Source organism: Liolophura sinensis, chromosome 7 (genome assembly GCF_032854445.1).
Source record: "Liolophura sinensis isolate JHLJ2023 chromosome 7, CUHK_Ljap_v2, whole genome shotgun sequence".
NCBI lineage: Eukaryota > Metazoa > Mollusca > Polyplacophora > Chitonida > Chitonidae > Liolophura > Liolophura sinensis.
Window position 1 is genome coordinate 7,488,678 of NC_088301.1, and position 22,493 is coordinate 7,511,170.

The 22,493-nt window shown below is 38.1% G+C and overlaps 2 protein-coding genes across 4 annotated transcripts in view; both read right to left on the reverse strand.

Annotated features, from left to right (window-relative positions):
- The window catches only part of LOC135471949 (neurocalcin homolog), a 197,017-nt gene that overhangs the window by 159,026 nt on the left and 15,498 nt on the right, over positions 1 to 22,493 (reverse strand). The window lies entirely within an intron of this gene.
- LOC135471948 (neuronal calcium sensor 2-like) overlaps positions 1 to 22,493 on the reverse strand; it is a 108,289-nt gene that overhangs the window by 70,313 nt on the left and 15,483 nt on the right. For 2 of the 3 annotated variants that reach the window (XM_064751408.1, XM_064751406.1), the window contains one exon: positions 21,196 to 21,398. The gene's annotated coding sequence lies outside the window, so the exon portion shown is untranslated. Of the gene's footprint in view, positions 1 to 2,284; positions 2,414 to 21,195; positions 21,399 to 22,493 lie in introns of those variants that run through there. The other variant, XM_064751411.1, reaches the window with a different exon arrangement.

Here is a 22,493-nt window from a genome sequence, read left to right on the forward strand (position 1 = left end):
AAACACATAAACCCCCCTACTCCACTTTCGTATTACGAGAATTATCGAAAACACACCCACATACACTGAGTAGTTCTATTCCCTTCACACAGTAACAGTTCAACCCAAATAAAACCACTAAATCTGAAATCTGTAAAATAGAAATAAGAACAACGAAATTTTCTTCAAACATTATTTAGATCAAGACAATAGTGGTAAATTTATTTATTTATTTGATATTTGCTTTACACCGTACTCTACAAAAAACCCATGACCATACGCAGGTTGCTGTCAGAAGTTCCCACGTACAGCCGGAGAGGAAGTCAGCATGAGCTGGACTTGAACTCACAGCGACCACATCAGTGGGAGGCTCCTAGGTCATAATGCACTGTGCTGGTGTGCTAACCCCTTCGCCCACAGAGGCTCCCAATATTGGTAAAAGAGCGAGTGCCACATTGCTTTATACTAAATTGGTTTTTGATATCTCACTACAATAACACCACTCACAGCCACATTGGAATGCTCTTTGTATCTTAACTGAAGTATAAAAATATGGTCAACGAACATGTACTGAAAAGGAGACACTTCACGAAGAGTGTTATTCAGCCAATTACAATAGCAAACAAGCTCGAAAAAGTGACAATCTCTGAAGGTTTAAAATAGTAACTGACACCCTCTAAAATGGTACCCTTCTGTATGTTCTGTGTTAAATTCAACTCCAGTCTGAAATTCCACATCTGAATACAGACAAAACAGTTTGGAATTCTTCAATGCACATTATAAGGCCACTCACTCATACCTCACCCCGATAACCGGAGAACAAATTGTAATTCTTCAACACAGATTTACAAGACACCCATCCAATGAACAAGAGGATAAACAGACAAGAGGTTGGAATTTTCCAAATTAGACTTACACAGGTTTAACACCTACCCACAAGTATACAACACCAGGATAAACAGAACACACAATGAGTCATTTCCAGTACAGATTTACAAGACACCCATCCAAACAACACCAGGATATCAAATAAAAAATAATTTGGAATTCTCCAACATGTGTAGATTTTCATATAGCCAAATTCTTCAAACTTTTCAACCACCTCTCCAACTAATATTCTGATATATTCTTGGACAACTATGGGGTGTAGCAAACTAATTTGAACAGTTTAATGAAGCTTGCATCTTTAGTGACACAAATAAATCATTTTACTGCCCTTTTCATAATAATTATATGCATAAATTCCACTGAAAAAAGTGCTTTAATGGTTGTAAAGGTTGCAGATTTACAATAGATGCCCTCTTTTGTACAGGCACAGGCCTAACAGACAATGGGTTGCAATTGTCCAGAAAACATTTACATCTTCCCCTCCATACAACATCACTACTAACAGACAACAGGTTGGATATATCCAACAGAAATGTCCAGACTTGCACCAAATACCCAGGAATTGCGCCTCTGACCAGACATCTAGTACATGCCAAGGTCAGCTGCTCCGCATCAACCGTGCCAGGACGGCCAAATTTGATTTGCAAATATTACACAACATAAGAGGGCTAGGATTCTGATCATGTCTCTGGCACCTGGGAAGCTGCAGGGGAGCAGACAGACAAGAATCTGCTCCGCGCTACTAATGAGAGGCTTCGTGACCTATTGGGACACAGACCACATGTCTTGTCCCTATCATCAAACAAAGTGCTCACATCCTAAAGCTTCCCTTATGAACACAATACAGCCTTTGGCAATGGACAGCAAAAGAAAAACAGAGAGAAAAAGTGACACCTCGTGAAATCCTCATTAACACTGGTGAACAGAAAGCAAAAAGAATCCATAATTATCCCAGCGATATTAATTTTTTTGCACTTATTCCAGACCATTCTGAGCTGTTAATGTAAAAGAACAGCCTTAACAGAACACCAACACTCAGAACTGCTTGTTCTCAAAACAAAAAAAATAAAATATATAACAGCTTGAGATCAATGAAATCCTCCCCAAAGACAACATGATTAGTCCTGCCTCCATCTATAATAAACCTTAATATCCCTGCCAATAAGTGAAAAATGCAACCTGATTACCTGTATGTTTTAAGCAAATAACATAAAAATATATGCAAAAAACAACTTAAAAAGTTGTTGGCAGAAGCAATGTTTTGCTTCAAATCTGCCATCATTGCATATGTACATGTGCAAATATATATTTAGTGTACAAGAGAAAATCTTCAGTAAGTTAAGTCTTGACAGTGCGCACATGTTTGGATCAGCTTGAAAATTAGGATTTTGCTACAACAAAACACACAGTAACTTACCGTATATACCACAACTCTTCTTCACTGATGTCAGATGGCCACAAAGAAAAACTGTATTTATCCTATAAAGTACTCCAGAGAATTACAGGAACAGACAAAAAGCATCCTTCAGAAAAAAACTGTACACCGGTGTTCTATGAGGACAGGAGAATTACAGGTCCAGCTGTAGGGTTCTACAGAGAGAAGACAGCCGTGTAGCCTAGCTACTACCAGAGCATGCACGCATCAGCTCCCTCCAGTGCATCAACTGTTAAAGTGGAGAGGTGTTGAGGCATTGTAGTGAAGGAGTTGGAGTTACTGCTGCTGCGCCAGAACCCTGGAATCAATGGAGCTGGTCATGTGCAAGACAGACGCAGGCACATACATAGAGAGGGCTCCCCCTCCAAAGATGACTGTAACCAAGACAGAATCCACACTGTAGGAAATACACCAGGGATTGGCTTAAAATCTTTTTGAGCCTACAGATTCCTAACTCTCTCTACAAAATCAGCATTGACAAGTCGTCGTAAAACTAACCGACAATCCAAAGCGGTACTCCACCAACTTCTGTGTTCAACTCCCTTAACGTTCCTACTTAAACAAAAGTCACTACAGATCTTTCCACCAATCAAAACCACGTAGCAAATGTAATGGGTTTATAAGAGATGAAAGGTGTCTGAAGTCATTCACACCAAAGTAACAAGGCTTGTATCTGGTAGTAGCTACAATCTGAATTTTGCAAGTATTTCTATGCATGATCAATAAATGTACTATTTAAAGCGACAACATTTTTGAATATATCAGCTTATACAGTCCAAAAGCAATAACTGGCATCCCAGCCAGACCAATTTCTTCTTTGTTACTGCTCCATGCATTATTACTTTTTTTCCAATTCCTAATGGTTATGGATTGCTTTTATATCTAACAATTAATACTGACAAACCCACCATTTTAGATCCACAAGGACGATATTTTCTCTAACTTCCATTATACTCATAGATAGTTACATCACTGTTATCAGTCTGAATGAATACCTTTCGATCCAAAAAATCATTTGTCAAAAAAAGTGTGATTTCCAAAAATCAAAAAATATCTCATTTCTGACAATACTGTTTCATTTATCGCCTTGACTGATATAAACATTCAGATCTGCCAGCCATGGTGACAATGATGCATGGCAAAGGCTGTGATGGATATGCAAGTCTGCCCATGATGTTTGCCTTGTTTATAGGGCTGGCATTGTTTGCAACTATTATGTCCAAAACACCTGTATCTGTTATAGAGGAGGCTCTAACTCGAAGGTGGCCATCATTTATTGATGCCAGCTTATCATGACCCATATGATAAACAATTTCCTCAGCCCACAACAAAGCGCTTTCATAATTTATATGCCATCTTTCAAAAACGTCCACCAAATCAATCAATTATACCCGGCGAGTCTGCCGTCTGCGATATATATAAACTCGCTCTGGTAGGCAGGAAGTCAACTGGACTCTCCCATCTGTTAATAAAATACAATTTCCTGTCACTTGGCACGCATTTTGTCGCGCCGTGTCAGACCAAGGAGGAACAAGTCTGTCGAACTTTAGCCAGTTCTTATTAAGCGGTGGCTTGGATAATGGCATTAAGATATTATATAATAATCAGTCATTCCAAGACTCTGTCACAGATAACAGTGGCCTTAACACAACACTGGACAGCCCGGGTAACCTCAATCCATCGACTCCCGTCTCAAGTGCATACTTGTATTTTATATTGATACTGTCAAATGTTCTTCACGCTGTTTTGTTGAGCTTGCCTGTGCCCATAAGCCTCTTTATGCAGGAGGCAGACATTTTATCCCTCATAGACATTCTTTCTTCATGTATCAAACACAAACGACAAGAAAATAAAATAAATGAGGAAAAATAATCTCTCACATACATGCATATATTAACATAACATGTAGTTTTTCTTTCCAGCACATTAACAGTAGTACATGAGGAAAGTAACTCCAAAAATATTATCACAGTGAATTGATGTTTCGAACCATAGTCTGCACACCTGCCCTGATGATGACATGAACTGAACTTGTTGAAATATTAATTCACTGTGGTCAACACTAATATCTTTTGGAGTTCCTTTCTTCTTGTGTTAAGCAAAGCGAATCGGTGGATCCCACATGTTGATCATAATGTCACTAGTTTGATAGGAAATGGCTGCTTTTGATCTTAAAGATCATCAAAAATGATCAAATGATCAAAAAGATCTACCGCACCCAAAGAAATACATATGTGAAGCACTTCTTCAAATACAGCATATACACAGTACATATACAGCACAACTAAAGCAGCATTGACAGTGTGACAGTTGTACATTAAATACTCACACATACATGTATAAACCATAACAATATGTCACAAAAAGGGACAAGACTGTAGATTATAAAGCCATGAGCCTCATTTTCAACAAGCTTCTGATCTGTTCTGCAGGGAGAAAGATAAAGTAAGCAAATTTTGTAACTACATTTCTGAATAATGTAAACATGTAATGCTAATTTCTAAAAGAGACAGCTATCATACCATAATATGGCCCGTGATGGGGCAAAAAAAAAAAAGAAATTATTTCATTTTGTCTAGACACATATCTCTGATGACCGCTTGAAACATTTCTCTTTTCCTTCGAGTATAACCACCTAAGACAGCCCATACAAGAGCCCTTGTCATTCCTGTAACAGATGAAATTTCCATTGATCGATCAGCAGTACAACGTTTTGGGCTATTCACCCTGCCCTCTGTTCAGAAGAACAGGTTGTCTGACAGCTTTTTAATTTGGGCGCCTTTTCAGTTCAAAAATTTGGGGAAACCTTCCAATTCATAAAGAATTCCCTGCAATCCAGGTGGGAACAACATGTGATGCACAGTAGCAGGGTGTACACATGAACCTCAAACCCACACGACTTATAATCTTATTACAGAGACACTGCCCCATTCTGATACTGTTTTTCATATATATATATATATATCCAAAGTACCGTTTCAAAGACCAGTGATCCTACAAAAAAATTTATGCTTTCCTCAAATTTAAAAGAAGAGGTCTGATGACATTTCATGGGTGGTACAGTTACATTTTGTAAATTTATGTGGTGATTTTTGTAAACTAGTTTGATTGATTTTCTAACGGAATTACTTTTTAACTGAAAAAACATAATTTAGGTGCTTTCATTATCTACTGCAACATTATTCTGGACATTTTCTGACTGCACTACTTTGGCCCCACCCCTGTCACACAGTATGGAATGAGCCAGGCAAAACATTACACACATATATACATGTATATGTAAAATCCTTTGGCCAGGTCATTAATTATAGGTTCTACTGTTTTTAACCTGTGTATATATATGTATAGATATCTATCTGGTGAGAGGCTGGATCTCTGCTTTGCTAGAACAGTTCACTATTAAAGCAACTGTCTGGCTTACTAGCCAGCTATAAAGTCAGGAGGGCAGGACCAGAGACTACAGAGTACAACAGACTCTTACCCATACCATTCAGACCCTACCTGATCACACCTGTACATGCATGTGTGTCATGTTTTATCTTATGAAAACTTGCTCTTAGTGAATATAGAGAATATGTAAACCAAAACCTGGCATTTACTGGTCTTAATCATTTTAGGACTATCTGTAATGGACATCGCTATAACTTTCCTTCCAGATATGGTGCCACATGGAACATTCAATAGCAGTAACGAGACCAAAGTGAATTCATTAACACTGTTAAAGTTACCCCTGCTGTTTTACAAATTTCCCAGAGGACTGTTTGATTGGACAGTAATGACCTTTTCCTTATTCATTAGGCTTCCAAGCTGAAAGACAGTGACTTTTGTCGTTTTCTAGACAACTGCAAATTACAGGTGTTTGATTTATTTATTTATTTATTTGATTGGTGTTTAACACCGTACTCAAGAATATTTCACTTATATGACGGCGGCCAGCATTATGGTGGAAGGAAACCGGGCAGAGCCTGGGGGAAGCCCAAGACCATCCCTAGCTGCCAATTAAATTGTTTTGAATAGTCTTGTTAATTCCTAATGACTTACCAGAGTGGACTGTGTATATTAATATACCAGCATCGTTCAGTAGCTGAAGACTTTAAACATCATCATGCTCTGTACATGTACTGCAGCAGAAGCCGGAAACCATTTGTGCAGACAGCTTGGATTAGCTATGACACTACAGGCAGTTCTAGTTCAAAATTTTTCTTCCTTTTAAGAAACTTGACAAAAAATGGAACAGGAATTATCATAATGAACAAACTATTGGCTTGTCACTAGAAAATCTAAATACAAAAAGAAAAAACCAAAGACATCAGGTTTCCAGCAACTCATAACTGCCACTTTTCTTTCATGTCACACACTGTTATCCATGTCCGACCTATCACGCATAATGCATCTCTTGGCAGCAGCCCTGCTTGACAGTTCAGTCACGCTTGCTGGCGTAACATGGCTAACAGCCACTGCAAAATTGAGGAAGCTAGAAAATCAGACTCCTTTTTAGAGCTGTCAGTCTCAAATAATTTTAGCTGGAAATGTTTTTCCTCCATCTGCTGACCAGGGCAAAATTACCGACAGAAACTTTCCAGTCACTGGGTTTTGGGTCTTTGAGGGTTGTCTAGTAAAGAGTTATGGGTTAACAAGATAATGCCTCTGAAGCTATAGACTGTTAAGAGATCAAAAGAAAAGAATGCATCGTCTTGTTACAGGTCGAACACAAACAGAATGATACTCGCAGTGAAACACCCCGAGAAGCCACATTCTGCCACCTACAATGAATGAGATATTGAACCAGCAGTAATTGGCACTGGTTTAAGCTGAGATACACTAGAGACCTGGTAACACACAGGCCAATTTGGAGACGGAAAATGAGAACAATTTTATCTGGGATCAGTAACCAATAATGTCCAATGAGCCAACCAGATAAAAATAGTGACTGAAATACCATCAGCACTATTATTCAGGATGGTTCTTGGTGTTGATTGTACCAGAGAACAGTGAGCAATTTGTATCAAAATCTCTTTGACTAGCTTTGCACCGACACCTTCATGTGTTCTTATTTCTAGTACCTGCCATGAAATAATGACCTATAGTATAAGTAATTATCAGAACACACCATTTTAACACTCCAGGAACATTCCTTGTCTTGAACCATAAGTATTCAAACAATGTGGAGAAAACAAGACTGGGAAAAAACATACATGAAGGAAAATGGGAGAAATTATATGAAATTTAACTACTGTATTTCACTTAACAATTGGCCTGTAAAATGTACTTTCAGAAGAACATAAAGGACTTAAAGGCAAGGTACTTTTGAAGGTGTTTCTAAGGCTCATAAGGCTTTTCAAACTTCATAAGGCTCTTTAAGGTGGATGAATAAATAAGTTTGAATCAAACAAAATGTATCACTTGAAAATGGCTTAACTTCCGGTGAAGCATCAAAAAAAAAAAAAAAATAACGATCAGTTTAAAGTTGATAAAAATTGTCTAAATGTACAAAGTGAAAATCACTGCAACTGCTACTGCATATCATAGATACATGTAAACACCTTTGAAGAAAACAAAGCATCATTATGTACCTATATAATGTATAAACTGAAATGTCACCTTATTTGCTACTGCACAATAAGATTAGACACATAAAGACTTTCAACATAGAAATGTCTGCACACGTACTAGTACCAGTATGAACTGACCATGACCTGACCAGAGACAAGGCCATAAATATCGTTACACTACATAAGCTACCACAGTATAATGCACATGGTTTGTAATGAAGTTTGGTTCAGCCACCAGCATGAGGCCCTGATAAAGTTAAGAAGTCTGACGACTATATTCATTTTAGCCCAGTTCCTTAATTAGGACTGAAGCTTGTAAGGTCAATCACCATACTCCCCTTCCATCCCCTCCCCCCCCCTTCCCGGCCCTTCCCCTGAACTCTTCAATCAGGAGTGTTACTGATGCCGCTTCTATATTAGTCACCTAATTGTGTTTTTATATCAGCTTCTTCACCCCTAAAATATGCATCCCTGTCTCCTTGCCAATTACCCCCCTAGCAAAGAAACAGCCCCTGACAGACCCCAGGTCACAACATCCACCCCTTGGTCAGTCAATTACAGACCCAACCCCAAGGGGAACTGGGTGGAAGCAGGTCAGGGCTCTCTCAGGGTTTATCTGCAGGTATAACATGATTACTGTTGGCTGCGGAGTATTAGTGGCGTCTGGAGGTCCCTCTGGTACACTTCTGCCTGGCCACTGGGTACAGCCTCCTGTGCCAAACCATCATGTCCATACTCGAGAATTTTCACTTATACCATGATGGTCATTTTAATGGGTGGAGGAAACTGGAATGACAAGGCATAAACCACCAAACTTTAGCAAATTACCGACAAACTTTCACAAATTATTGAACAACGAGTTGTCTTCAACGAACATTAGGCTAAGCAAACAGTCATATGAGTGTGGTTGACTGCTTATTGTCACCAAAGCCACACAAATGGCGAAAACAGAGAAATGATGTGTAAGTTCTCAGTCCAAGACCCTTGGAATCTACATGTCTAAAGCACATCCTATTTTACTCATCTTATACAGCACATTAACACATTAATCTCTATTAACAAAGGATGGTTTATTTCCTACCATTAAAATTAAAATATCTTAACCTGAATTGCTATTAAATCTACAACTGACAAGCATAAATACATACCCTCTCATACAAAATTATTTACTATTCTCCAAGGAAAGAATAACCAACAGAGAAAAAAAACCATGAATAAGTGAAATGTCTTCTATACATGTATGGAAAATATGCTGCTGATTTTAATGATATGTTTGATATCTACCGCTCTGAAATCCCTGGGCATCCGAATTATAACAGCCATATTAATCCATTAGCTCACCCGATACCAGATCAAACGCCCTCTCTGTGGGGAAAGTGAAGCGCCTGTTTTATTGTTCCAGTTTCCGTAATGACCACCAGTAGAGACAGTTCATAACCTTTATAGCCCTCGGCCTATAGTTTAGCGGAATATATTTAGCCCTTACTCGGCAATAGTCCCTGATTGCCTGTACTTGTCACATCACAAGGGCCATATTGGTTGTAGTAATCTTTTTAATCACCGAACATTTGCCCAGAGAGGACCCTGCCTTTCCAAAGGAGCCACTAGAGTTTCAGTCGCCTTGCATACTGAGCGGTCCATCGGCCAGTTACCCTTGCTAACTGATGCATTGCACTGCTCCCTGGAGATCAATGTTGTCAAAAACACTCATAATTCCCACAATTTTCCCCATTTACAGCAAATACATACATTGTTACCATGGGAACATCAAAGCAAACTTTCACAAGCATCAGATAAAATGCTCCTAACTCAATGCACTTGAAAACAGCCTAATATGATCTTCTTTTTTTTGGAGCAAACCTGTGTAAAAATATGAGCGAGCTGTGTCAGCCACCCTACCGGCAAACCATAACTATCATAGGAACCGACAAGTGATGGACAGCTAAAAATAAACAGGATGAACTACAAGGACCATGAATATGTAAACAAACAAATGGCTGGGCCTGCATTATTTATACCATACACTCTTACACATACTGGTAAAAATGTAAACATAACTGTTGTAACATAAAATCCTGGATATATGTATTAGGTAATATTTCGCTTCTGTGCCAGTGAATATGGAAACTAATAAGGAAGGAGAAGGGAGTAACTCTTCATAAAACTCTCCACAGCCTATTACAACAGCCTGATATATACACCGCAGCCTAACTATTACCACAGCCTAATAAATACACCACAGCCTATTACTACAGCCTAATATATACACCACAGCCTAACTATTACCACAGCCTAATATATACACCACAGCCTATTACCACAGCCTAATATATACACCAAAGCCTACTACAACGGCCTGACATACATGTATACACCAAAGCCTAATATATACACCACAGCCTATTACCACAGCCTAATATATATACCACAGCCTAATATCTAATACACCACAGTCTAATACACTACAGCCTAATTATCACACAAAAGCCTAATACAGCAGTCAACTTAATACACAAAAGCCTTATACACAACAGCCTAAAATATACCACAGCCTAATACACTAAAGCCTAAATATTGCGGCCAAGTGACAGAGAGCAGGATTTCAAGGTGAATTTTATGAATGGAGGAAAGCAGAGAACCATTCTCTTTGCGTCGATTACATGACAACCAACACAATCCAAAAAGTACACCACAGCAAATCCAATCAGAGAAAGCAGGATTTACTTTTCTGAATGTCAGTAGTACAGAATGCCATATGGCACATCCGATAAATTAAATCTAGCTGTGCCTGTAATATCTGTGCAGCCTCAAATAGCTTCCTGATTTGAATCTAAATACAGACACAAATGGATTAAGAGGTCCCAGGATGTGTACTCTTTATAGTCTTGTACTGTGATATGTCATGGAGTACTGAAGCAGCAATCTATTGTATGTTTCCACCAACAAAAATGTTTTGACAAAAGAGGGACTTACATGACCCCAATATTTAATATCTCACAGCCATGAGCATATTGCATGAAAAACTAAGCTTCTATATGTGTTTTGATTTTGAATGCATTCAAAACTAAATGTATACATATTGCCTTTCCATACAGTTCATGTATCTTTACCATGTTCTTTATTAAAATGCACTTATTGGACTTAGGGGATGGCCAAATGCTTATCTGTCCAAACCTCCAGCCATCTGTAACATACACCAGCTGAAGCTTGATTCTCTTTACCATTGAGAACTGACATCCTTGACCATGTCATACTTGTGTTGATGGTCATTGATTTACCAAGACTTTCCCATATTTGTGTTAATGCAGATTGCATTATCAAAACCCTTTCATACTTGGGTTCATGGGCACTACATTGTCAAGGCTCTCTCACACATGAATTATCTACTATAGGCAGGCGTTGACGCCAACCATGCGGACACTTTACACACCTACCTTTCTGTGCGAGATCAGAGCTTCGTGCAGCTATCACCTGTTGAATCTCAATCACCTTGCCAAAGACACAGCCAGTTGCGTCTAGACCATGGGCACCAGCACAGACAGAGCAGCCAGCAATCTGACTCATGACATATGGCCAAATCTATTCATATCCCTTCTCACAGTTTTCACGACACTGATTCAAGCCTATTGAATCTGTCGTATATATGCACATGTGTGAGCATATGTGTATATGTATATTCAATAATGCCCTATATCTGCATACCATATTGAAACAGATGTATCAACATCAAGTATCGTACATCCCACAGCCATGGAAAAGCAAGCAGCTTACACGTATTCCATAATATTTATCCACAGCAGCAATGTTACAGCCACCATTGTTTTGGTATTTGTGCACGTTCGTCCTGAGTACATGCATGCAGTCAAATGACAACACAATACACTGGGTCAAATAACTTAAGGCAGAGAAAACAGTAACATAAAGTCTGTGTCAGGTGAAATACCATTACACTCAGTATTGCTCTGGCATTTGTACACATTTCGGGCAAGTACATGCATGAAATCAAATGACAGCTTCACACACTAGGTTAACAAATGAAAGGCAAATAAAACATTAACATGAAGTCTTCATCAGGTGTAGACAATTAAAGACTGTGTTGAAAAATAGTTTGATTTTTGTTTAATAGTTGTTTCACGCAGATTCCATAGGTGCCTTTTTCTGACCATATTGTGACCAGTAATGTAACGTCAGATTTTTGCCGCATTAAAACACACAATCTGCTTGATTTCTCCATGCATACATAAAGAGCTATGAATGCAATCACCAAATTGACCTTGAAAAAAAATATTTCAAATGAACATTTTCTTCCATACCCATTGGGTTCCCAACAACCCACAGTAGACATTAATGTTTTAAAAGAATTTTGCTCACTTGGAAAATTTGACTAAAAAATTCAACTGATGTGTTTTTTAGAACAAATTTAACAATTTTTTTGTCTAGTTCATACTTTATTTTACTGTTTTCAATGCCTCAGTCCAGGGTTGCTTTCTACATATTGAAACATTACTACCAAGCAACCTGAAACGTTACGACAGAGCAGAAAGTCTGCAGAATGGATGTGCAGATATTACATATATTCATAGCCATGCTATGTCCTACAGACATGGTGGACATTCATGCACGGTGTATACGAGTATTGATCAAATGCACTCAGTCTGTAACTTCCAATTGTTTCCAGAACACAACAGATCACAAGCACAACCCTGCAGGTGATCACACACTGTCACACACGCGTAACTGGGAAGAGGCCAAATTACTATAATAAATCCCTGGGCAGTCTGTGGAACGTGACTTTGCAGCATTTCTACAATACCAGAACACATCACAGTGTTGCAGTACACAGCATGAGGTACTGTATACATGTTCGTGAGTCTTTGTGTTTGCAAACAAATACGCAGCTTGGACACCACAGACAATAGCAATGTTAGTTATGTAGCACATATGTACTGATCAACAACATGCAGACATCATGGGACGGGTTACATTCTTTGAAAGAAAGGTCATTTGTGTGAAGGAACACTTCCCATTTCACAAATCTAGTCACTGTATGAAGATAGATTTTTCTAAGACAAATCACTGCTTTAAGGCACAGTTATCCTGTTTAAAAGAGATTTCCCACTGTAAAAGGTATAAAAAAAAAACTTCTCTGAGTGTTCCCGTGTAGAAGGTTTTTGAAAAAATTGTTACAGGTAGTCTGACTCCTCAAAAGGATTAAGATGTGTAAAGGTACATGTGCACTATTCGAAGACAGGCGGCAGTGTAACTGCACATTCTCAAAGACATCAAGGGCCGCTTGCACAAAGGTATCATAAGCCTAAGTTGATTGTAAATCACTAAGATCTTGATCGTAACCTTAGCTTACAATCAACACCCTCTTGCACAAAGAAATAGTAAGTTACAATAGTTGTGACTTACAATCACAAATTACAATCAGGTCAACCCTGCTGTAAATACTTACACTCACCCTAAAATTAACGCTGAAGTACTTGGCTAAGTTACACTGTTAGTCAGTACTTTTCAACTTGATTCGCACAGATGTGCAAAAAGAGGTTACAAACATTTTCATGTGTTGTTGTTGTTGTTAGTTGCTGAATTATTATTTATTTATTTATTTGATTCGTTTTTTATGCCGTACTCAAGAATATTTCACTTATACGACAGCGGCCAGCATTATGGTGGGAAGAAACCCGGCACAGCCCGTGGGAAACCCACGACCACCCACAGGTTGGCTGAATTATTATGATGTAGAACTCTTTTGAAAATGAAGGCAAGAAAAGTTATTGACTGGCACATTGCACATTTACACATGCCACTTTTCTGTGCAAGTCAAATATGGACTACAACTGCGACTGTAACTTCAAAAATTTACAACCACCCGACAATTTCTTTCTGGAAGCGGTACAACTTATTTTTACAATCCATTGTAAATTTGACTGTAGGGTCTACAATCGCTTGTAGCTACAATCCCTTTGTTCATGTGGGCCCTGACAATAAAAGAAAAGTTATTGCTGTATAACACTTCTCAAAGGAAGGTCACTCTGTAAAAGCAGACTTCTCATAGAAAGGCCACTGTGTAAAGGCACATTCCCAAATAAAGGTCAATTTGTAAAGGCAGAAGTCTACAAGAGGAGTTACAGTAAAATGTAGATTTCTCAAATGAAGAGGTCACCTTGTATAAGGCAGACTTCTACAAGAGAAGTAAAGGCAGATTCTCAAATAACGTAAACTTTTAAAGGAGACTTCTACATGAGAAGTTATCATGTAAATTAAGGCAGGCTTTTACAAAAGAACTTACAATGTAAAAGCAGATTTCGCAATGGAACACTCAATCAAAGTCAGTCCACTGTGTATTTTAAGGTACATTGTATGGTGTGTTTTTTGAATAAGGCCACTTTTTTGACAAATAAAAACAGTCAGCTTTGGATGCCATTCAGACACTTAGCATGTTGAGCTACAAGATATTCATTTTCTTGGTGCTATACAAGTACTAGTATACCTTAATTTATTTAATTATTTATTTGATTGGTGTTTTATGCTCAAGAATATTTCACTTATATGACAGCAGCCAGCATTATGGTGGGAGAAAACCGGGCTCGAAACCCACGACCATCCGCAGGTTGCTGACAGACCTTCCCACGTATGGCCGGAGAGGAAAGTATACCTTAATTAACTTGACATGTACTATGTACATATACAGCTGGTAAATGAAGATAAGAATAGTCAGGTTTGTGGTAGAAGCATGTTAAAAAAAAACAAAAAAAAACAGGGATCCAAATCCATACACACTGTCAGTTACCCTGCAACCCTCTTTACATAAACCGCTGCCAAGATCCAGCTACATGGACACTGAAAAAGCTAGAAAAATGACAATAACCCATTTTTTAGCATTATACAATTAATTCATAGCATGTAGCAGACAAAATTTAGATTGTTTCTGAGTACAGTATTATTAAATCATAGTTCCAGCACATAATTTACGCTTAGTTCAGGATGGGAGATGGTGATAGGGTCCCTAATATGCAAATTCTGTCATCTGCTTTTAAGGGATAATCATTAGTTATTAATACAACCTGTTCTGTCCATCACAGTTTAATTGACTGTCCAATCAGCACTGCACACGTGGCACAGCAAAGCAGGTTACAGTATCTGCACTAAAATGTAACCAAAATAAGTGTTTCTTCAAAAACAAATAATAAAATATTGCTAAAACTGCATTTTTACAGTAGTATATATATCATCCCACCTTCTAAGAGAGACTCAAAACACCTTTCTAAGATCAATTAAATTTTCCGAATCCAGAATACAGTAAGTCATATCTTGATATACATCCTGTACAGGTCAATTAATGGTTTTAGGCAATATCACAGAAACCTATGCGCAAGTTTTAAGACAAATGGACATTTTTTTTTTTATAATTAACCCCTTAATTCTTCAAGCTACATGTAACCAACAATCAAGACCAGTAATAAAGGGCTACAGACATGATTACAGATATAAAACACTGTTTCATGTTTGTTTTGTTCTTTTATAAAAGCAGTAAAAATATTACAAATCATTAATTGCTGTGCTTTTAACTCATTAAGTGAGGCGTGTTCAGATTTGTCATTAAGACACTTCAACCAATATTAAAGGGAATAAAAGCATGCTGTGAACATTTTAAAAATATCCATTTAATTTTTTTTTAACGAGAGATAATATTTCACTTAATGAAGACAATTCAAGAGAGATAACGAGCTACCCAGTCGTTTGAGCAGAATAAAACCTAAACTGCATGAAATGGAACCACAACTAATCTGACCTGTGATAGAAAAAACAGCAGCAGCAAACATACAAAAACCAGTTGCACAAATCAAGAACGCCTCTACTGTAGTGATGCGACAGCTTTCATGTATCGGTTTCCATTTTCCTCTTTACGCAACACCCAGTTACAACCAATCTGCTATTTTTCTCTCAATTTATCGCCTTAAGATTCGATTGTAAGTGTGCACTCTGTTTAAAGATTTATACCCACATCGAAAGGTCTTTTTGTTTTTTGTTTTTTTTCAGGGGTTTTTGTTGCCTCTGGAAATGTGCATTATCAGTAGAGTGGCAGATAGGACAGGAAACAGTAATCTGAACTACAAGCCAAGGGTTGCCTGGTCACATCCATCCATCTACTGCATCGGACGCTCAGACTTGTTAAGGGGACCGATGACAGGCTGTTAATTATCATCCCTGATGACAAGTTATCTCAATTCAAAGTGTCACTAAGGTGAAGGATGATTCAATGCCATCTGAAATACCTGACAGGGCTGGGATCCAGGCCAGAACTGGGCACCAAGTACAGTCTAACATTCTGTGAGATTACCCTTGTGCTGTATCTCGAAGGGACAATTAACATTATTACATTACCTGGCTGGCTGGCTGGCAGGCTGGCAGGCTATCTTATACTACATCCCAATGATGAATCCATTGTAGTCCACTTTAGCCACATACATTAAGTTTTGGTATGCCGTTAGCAACTGCTGCTCTGTTGTACGTGTTTATTTGTTTGAATGGTGTGTTACACCATACTCAAGAATATTTCACTTATACAATGATGACCAGCATTAAGGTGGGAGGAAACCGAGCTCTCTGCTCAGTGGTAACCCACGACCCCTCTCAGGTTGCTAGCACGACCTTCCTATGTACAGCCAGAGAGGAAGCCTGTAATAAACTTTAGCCACATACACTAAGTTTTGGTATGCCCATTTTGGCAACTGCTGCTCTACTGTATTCATTTACTTATTTGACTGGTGTTTTACATCGTACTCAAGAATATTTCACTTGTACAAAGTTGGCCAGCATTATGAGGGGAGGAAACCGGGCCAAGCCTGGTGGAAACCCACGACCATGTGCAGACTGCTGACAGACCTTCCCATATACAGAGCTCTATTGTAAGTTCAGTATCAAGTATCCCAGTGAATCAGTGAGAGCCTTACAGTGATGGTATGTTATTCTCTCTGTCCACATGCTTAACAGTATAAAAGCAGCTGTGAATGTACACTTGTCCACCCATACAAATCCAACCTACGTGTACAAGTTGCATTAGCATGGACCTAACAGCTTTAGATACCTGACTGGAATACAACAGTCAGCCACCCGCTGCCGTGCAAGCCCAGTCCTTCATTCTGTTATTAATGACCCTCAAGCTACATAGACGTATATGTACCAAAGAGACATCTGTAAATTACTGATAATGCAATTTTAAATAATCATCTGTCTGTCTTATTTTATCCGGATGAAACTAAAAATCTATGATATCATCTTCCTGTTTATATTTATCAAGCAACTTATTAAAGATTAAAGTTTTAAGTTACAAATGCTTAAAAAAACAATATACTCGGAGCAGGAAAGAACTCAAATTGTGCTTGATACAATGTTCTGCTGTATGCTCTCCTTGAGCATGTGATAAACATTCTGTGGCCTTGTATGGTGCTTTGTGTCATGGTTTTTCACTTAATCATAGGTTCAATGGCCAGGCTGAATGGTGGATGAATGTAAGTATAGAGGTAGAGGACATGACAGTTAATTCATTGAAAAATCTGCCTTCCACAATGAAATGAAGCGACAAACAACGTCAACAACCTAACCTTCACAACTCCCTGAGGATGCCTTGCTGACTAATTAACACATCTGATTGACTCTACAGGCAAAAAATGACAACATGGTAATGCTGTAGATAAGAAAGATGATTTACTGTAATTAAAAAATTAAAATTAGATTAAGTGTTTTGATTAACTTCACAATCTAACAGCTCCCGACACAAACCATGGTGGAGGCACGTGCTAATTAAAGGATGACTTGTCAGTTCACATAATATTAAAGTGAGATATAAGAGAGTGCTTTTTTTAAAATCTAAATAGTCTCTTGACCAGTGAGATTCTCAAGGCTGAGTTGTAGCTTAATATCAGAAAGCACCTAAGGAAATTGGCAAATAACACTGTATTCCCACTCCACTGCCCATGGCTACATTTGTCCAGTCATTATCTCATAAATCATAGTTTTAAACAAAAAAGCCAAATAAAGTGAAGATAATATCAAGCACATGTATACAAAATGTACAAAATATATAGTATAAACAACTGTTCATAAAAGAATAGCGAAAAAACTAACTCCATTATTGTTTATTTATTTATCTGACAGGTGTTGAACACTTTCAAAGGCCTTTTCACAATATACACTGTGTGATTGTAGTCCAGTGTATTGCGCCAGGAGAAGGGGTAGTGGGAGAGGGGAATTAGCTGATGACCAGTAAACCAGTGGAATTGGTCACTGAAGTCCATGTATTAAACCAACAAAAGCTCCAGGGCAATTTCACTAAATTAGCAAGGTCAAGGGCTAAAAAGCTCCTGGCAGAAGTCACTAGCCGTTTAACCCTATGAAAAACATGGAAAGCACAGGGTAAATCTTGCTAAACCAGAAGTCACATTTTTAATAAAAAATAATCATTGTCAAACTTTGTGGTTTAATAAGTCTAATCAGCACTAAAAACATATTACATTAGGAAATACGGAGCTTCTTAATTTTTAAAGATTCTTATCTCAACCTAGATTATACTGCTCTACGATCAACAATGCGACAACACGAAAGAGCAAAGATCATATAAGCTTTTTTCTCACCCTTTCTATGCAAATTGAAAAAATGTTCTAACAGCAACCGATTTTTTAATACTTAGGTCTTTTTCTGTCATCTAAACATCCACTTTCTCACTTTCTGTCAGTGATTTAGGTCAGACAGCTGTTGTTTGTGCTTATACATGTAATGTTTTAGTCTGTTTAAGGGAGTGAATCAAAGCATGAAAAATATTATAAAACTAGAAACAAAAAAAAAAAAAAATAGGTGTTCAGAATGAAGAATAAGAAAAAGCCGAACCTACAGCATTTCCTTTAAACAGACCACTTATCAAGGTTTTGTTCATGTATTGTATGCCAGCAACAGGCGACTTGGTAATTGAAAAGGTCAGGTTTAGCTGACAGTATTCCGAAATGGAGTGAAATGTCATGTACGCTTTTCAGTTGTGGTGAAAACCCAAATCAGCCTTCACTTCCAGTTGTCAGGCACACATCATCCAAGGATCCGCACTGCATCACCAACAATTCATTAGCCGCATATACCTCGCAGCCTCACAATAATGGGCAGTATGCCATGATGGTGGTTGGCTATGCCGCGTTGCTGATAACTCTGGCTGACCCGCGTGTTAACAGCAATGAATGCTGCACAACAGATAACGATCGTTCATTTTCTCTTTTTTGATGAGAAACTAAGTACTCCATACATGTATATATAAATGAGGGCTGAATGAAGTAACAATGAAGTCTATTTTGGCAATGATTGCTTCTAAACACCGACGAGCTTGGTGAAAAAACCTGCTACTCTTGCACTGAATGGAGCTACACAGCTGGAAAACTTCTAGCAATTAATAAATTGATTGCACCATATTACAGACCTTTGTGGTCACAATTACGTACTGTTTTCAACTCATAGTACACGTGGGTTCAATAATAACAATAATGGAGAAAAGGCATCTCCTCATAATTTTTAACTGATGGACTAGATCGTCATTAAATTATAAACCATACCTGTAGCTAATTAACAGTTTCAACAATTTCTCAGGCTCCAGAAAAAAAAATGACCTCTTGTCAATTTCCCTTTAAAATACAAGTACATGTGGAAATCTGGCTAAAATGGACAGATCGTAGTATTAAAACTTAACATACATGTACATTGTACTTGTACAGGCAGTAAACTGAGATTTTCAACATCAGCTCATATTTCTATCACCTATCAGATGGACCTGTTGCCTTCTTTCTATTATAACCACATGTACAGATAATCAGAATGGTGGCCTTAAAAAACAAGCAAATAAATACTGTAAATAAATAAAATTTACATGGGTCTGCCATTGGATATATTTTCATCTGAATAGGCTGATCAAACTACATAGATGTATGTATTTATACACACATGCGAAAACTCATTCAAATGTGGGAGCAAAACATGTTCCAAAGGCATGAAAGGGATAATACAAATTTAATATACATGCACTAGGTCAAAATGCCATATACATGTACATGTATCCTTCAGTTTTTGAATACAATGTGACCCATAAGTAGATGATTTAATGTTAAAGACAAACACCACCCATGAAACATTCCAAAAGGTTACGTGAAAATTGCAAAATGATAAACCATTTTTATGGCAGTATGGCAGCTGCAATTCCAACATGTAGATTTCAAGCAGAATTGTAAAGAAATCATTTTTAGGACCATCCATAAAACTTCACCAGGCTTTGAACTTGAGCTCCAGGGCCTGCCATGCCTGAGGCTTGGTGAAGCAGTTGGAGATCTCCTCATCTGTCATGTAGCTAAATCCAAGTTGGGATGCACTGCAATGCAGCAAGCGGTGGCGGACTCAAGAAGTCTTTTCAAGCAACTAAATGACATTTGGAAGCTCTTGTTTGTGAGATGAAAAAGTACATTCTAGAAAAATGTTTATCTGAAGGATTTCTGTTTAAAACTTGTGGAGTGTTTCAGTTTTTTTCCAGGTTGAATCTGAAAATCTCCATCCTCCACTATTTATACCTTCACTGCTCATGCCTTTATGAACAGTTGGTGCCAGTAACACGAAATGTTGAAAAGATTTCCTGATTTTATGCAAACAGTGTTTTCGACCTTTAAAAAGACACACTACCTTTGTCAATTTACATGAATTTTATACTTTTGTGATGTGCATATTAAAGTCAAATGCTAAAAATGAAAAATAAACCAGAGCTTCTCCAATGGACAAATTCCAGCATTATAAAAAGTCGATAAATACAGCTGGCATGACACATTCAGGCCTGCAGACATTGTGGTTGAGGACACAAAATACATTCAGGCCTACAGACATTGTGCCAGAGGACAAAATATTTTCAGGCCTCTAGGCATTACGGTCGAGGACACAAGATACATTCAGGCCTACAGACATTATAGCTGAGGACACAAGATACATTCAGGCCTGCAGACATTACGGTCGAGGACACAAGATACATTCAGGCCTGCAGACATTATGGCTGAGGATACAAGATACATTCAGGCCAACAAACATTGTGGCCGAGGACATAAATTACATTCAGACCTAGATACATTGTCACCGAGGACACAAAATACATTCAGGCTGTTACTCGGCGTTATGGTTGAGGACGTGAGTACATTCAGGCAGCTATGACTCACTAAGCTTTCAGGCCTGTACACAGGGGTCTGGTATGGCTCATGGCAGTCATGTAACAAACATATAGGCGTAAATAATGTTCAAGAAGCAAAAGTAAAAGAACAAGCTTACCTTTCTTATTAGAGTGTCTCTTCGGAATTCCTTAAATATTCCGCCTAGGGGTAAAAGTGTTTGGATGGGGACAGTCGGACACCGCGATGTCCTGGTTACGTAACAGGCTGGCTGACTATTATGTCCATAGCACAGCATCTATCCCACACACCCCTACAGCCTTCCAGACAACCGCCAGCAGTTCACGCTGTTTCTACCCCTGCCTGCAATAAACACTATAATGGATCAGTCTACACTACAGACAACACTGCACAAAAAAAAATACTTAGTCTCCAAGTCACCCCTTCAAGCACCATGAATAAATAATCACTAAGGTGTGTGAGGCAGAATCATGAATTATTTATCAAGCCCTAATCTTTAATCACCAAGAATGATACATTTGACAATGACCTCTGACATCTCTTGGGCAAATTGACATTTGTCTGGGGTCCTCAGTTGCCATTTCTCACCGCACCAGTGTAAAGTCATGCCCCCCAAAAAACTTGTCTGACACCACGAAACTTTCCTTGAATGAACACGGAACTTGCACAGAAGTATACCTGTAAAACTTTGTTGGAACTTATATTATTAAGTTCATGAAGTCTGGCAGGCAGAAACAACATGCCTGCAATGTAGAATTTGGTTGTTACTATAAATGACACAAGGTATAGTCCAACAAAGCCACGGGAATTCAACTGCTAAATGTCATCTCCATCAAATGTTATCAAGTGTTAATTCAGTATAAATAGGATTGCTGTCAAATACTACTGGTATAGGATGACATTTTTACTAACTCTTTCCATGGCTGAAAGACCCCTGGCCAATGAGATTCCATGCTTGAATCAAGCTATCCTTACTTCAACTGTGGTTTTCAAGTTTACAGATGTACATGTGTCTGTCCACATTATTAAATCAGTGGTGTTGTAACAATTTATAAAATAAATATATTTTGAGAATAATGTGTATGCGCACATGACTACAAACACCAAGCATTTACATTCACCAAGATGTACAGAATAAGAGAACTGTGGCTAGCTGCCCTACAAGCCATTGTTTATGCCATAAACCTGTACTAACTCAGCATGGATTAACCATACCAGTATGACACATACTGCAAAATGAAATCCCAACAAAGAATCAGAAAATAATGATGTTATAAGGCATTAATTCTAAACCAAGAGAAATGATATCAAGCAACAACCAAGACTATCTATTTCAGGAAACTAATTTAAACCAAGTACAGATATATCTTTGTACACAGACAGAAAATTCAATCTTGTAAAGGTTTGTTTGCACACACGTTTTACAGCTTGCACATA